The following is a 2,823-nucleotide window of genomic DNA, read 5'->3' as shown; positions in this document are numbered from 1 at the left end:
GGGGAGGGATAGCATTAGGAGATATACCTAATGTAAATGACGAGTTAATGGGTGCAGCACACCAACATGGCACATGTATACATATGTAACAAACCTGCACGTTGTACACATGTACCCTAGAACTTAAAGTATAATAATTGAAAATAATAATTAAAAAAACAGGAAAAAAAAACAAATAGTCCCTAAGAATATATTCTTGACCCTCTCATCTTATCCTATCCCTTCTCCTTTGATAACATTATTACTTTAATATGTCCATTATTACTTCTTAGGAAGATGACTTCTAAAGCTGGATAGCCCAGGCCTCTCTGGGGAACTTTAGACCTTAACTGGACATGGATGTTCCTTAGCTTTTTAGATGTGTCTCTGCAGAACAAAGCTTACCTGTTTCCTCAAACTTTTCCTCCTTCTTCTTCTTGTCTTACCAGCTTTGACTCCCCTCTCCTGTTCATCCTTTATATCCAGTCACCAAATCCTATTTATTTTTTTTTCAGCTTAAAATTTTAATTTATTCAGTTCATTTAAGAGTTAAGTGTACTCTTGGGGTTGGATTACATCACTGTAACATGAAAATGAGAAATGTTGGCTGGTCTTTTGAACACACAATATATAAACTTGAGAGTAGTTAATTGCTTAGTATTATCCACTATTTTGATTTGGAAACAGAGAAAATAAGTATTCAGCAAGGGGGCAAGGCATGTAAAAAGCCAAAGAGGAGACAAAATATATTTTGAGTTCAATAATGCATGCCAGTCCAGGCTTGTTCCTGGAGGCTTATTGAGTGTTGAATTCTTTGCTTGGTGCCTAGAAGTATTTTTTTGTTTTGTTTTGTTTTTTTCTTCCCAACTTTTATTTTAAGTTCAGGGCTACATATGCAAGATGTGCAGGTTACAGAGGTAAACATGTGCCATGGGGGTTTGCTACACAGATCATCTCATCACCTAGGTATTAAGCTCAGCATCCATTAGCTAGTCTTCCTGATGCTTTCCCTCCTCCCAACCCCCACCCTGTGACAGGCCCCAGTATATGTTGTTCCCACTTGTGTCCACATGTTCTCATCATTCAGCTCCCACTTATAAGTAAGAACATGCAGCATTTGGTTTCCTGTTTTTGCATTAGCTTGCTGAGGATAATGGCTTCCACCTCCATCCATGTCCCTGAAAAGGACATGATCTCATTCCTTTTTATGGCTGCATAATATTCCATGGCATATATGTACCACATTTTCTTTATCCAGTCTATCATTGATGGGCATTTGGGTTGATTCCATGTCTTTGCTATTGTGAACACTGCTGCAATGAACATACATGTGCCCATATCTTTATGAAGGAATGATTTATGGTCCTTTGGGTGTATACCCAGTAATGGGATTACTGGGTCAAATCCTATTTCTGCCTCTAGATCTTTCAGGAATCACCACAGTGTCTTCCACAATGGTTAAACTAATTTACACTCCCACCAACAGTGTAAAAGAATTTATTTTTCCCCACAACCTCACCAGCATCTGTTGTTTTTTACTTTTTAATAACTGCCATTCTGACTGGCTGACATGATATCTCATTGTAGTTTTGATCTGCATTTCTCTAATGGTCAGTGATGAGCTTTTTTTCCTTCTGTTTGTCGACCTTGGTAATATTCCTCTCCACTGCCAGGAAAGCTCTATTCTTCCACTCTTATATGGCTTGTTATTTAGGACTCTGCACAGGTCTGACTACCCTATCTAAAATCTACCTCTTACATTAAGACAGACCTTATTCCAAGCCTATTACTTCATTTAGTCCTCATAACAATTCTATTTGGTGGGTACTATCATCACCTCCCTTCTACAGATAAGTTAGCTCATACCCAGATAGATGCTAAGTAAATTGCCCAAGGGCACACAGCTACAGCTAGTGACTCCTCCGGGAAACACCAAAGTGGTTTGATTCCAGAAACTGAGCACACTTGTTTCTTTTGAAGCACTTACAATCCGCAATAGTGTTTTTGTTTCCTTGCACATTGTCTAACTCTACTTATTAAAGTGAGCTCCATGAGGCTCCATGGTTTATCTTTGACGTTGTCTCCCCAAACCCAGTTGCACTTGGCTGTACTAAGTAATCCCTAGCATTTATTGAATGAATGCATTGAGAAAGACAGATGTGGCCCCCAAATAGCTAAACTACTTAAAAATACTTACCTCTGAGTCTCTGAAGTACATAATTTCAAAATCTTTTATCAAAGAATCTGCAAGAAAAAAAACAGCAAAAGCTTTCAAATAATAGTGCATGGCTATTATCTTGAGATACATATAATATGCCCTGTTTCGTGGTAGATCTACTTTTCTTTGGTGGGGAAGAAAATCACTGTGTTACCAGCATCTAGAAGTTCTACCGTCTAGAACCTTTCTACATTTCTACCATGTAGAAAGATGAGTTTGAGCTTGGGCCACTTCCACCTGGAGCTGTTTGAATTATTTGCTCTCTGACCGTTTAAGTCATTTCTTTCTTTCTGGCTCTTTGGATCCACTGTACCCAGAAACCCCCTCCTTTCATATTTCCTCTAGGACATCTACACTACATAGCGGGGAAGTGTTTTGATGGTCTGAAGCTTCTAAATCTAAGGTGAGATCTAAGATCACATGAAATGAAAAAGAAGAATTCTTTGCGGCAGTATTTTCTCCTGGCTCCTTTGTCGGCCTCTACTTGTGTAAGGGCTTCTTGAATGTCTGAGTGGTGCTCCTGAGCGAGGTGCTCCGAGGAAGATTCCGTCTCCCAGGGGATACAGATTTAACAGACGTTTGGCAGGGGGGCAGATGAAAAGGATGGCGGGGAAAGTCTAGTCTTA

Source organism: Macaca mulatta, chromosome 3 (assembly GCF_049350105.2).
Source record: "Macaca mulatta isolate MMU2019108-1 chromosome 3, T2T-MMU8v2.0, whole genome shotgun sequence".
Lineage (NCBI taxonomy): Eukaryota > Metazoa > Chordata > Mammalia > Primates > Cercopithecidae > Macaca > Macaca mulatta.
The sequence above is the reverse complement of the archived record's forward strand: the minus strand, read 5'-3'. Positions refer to the sequence as shown.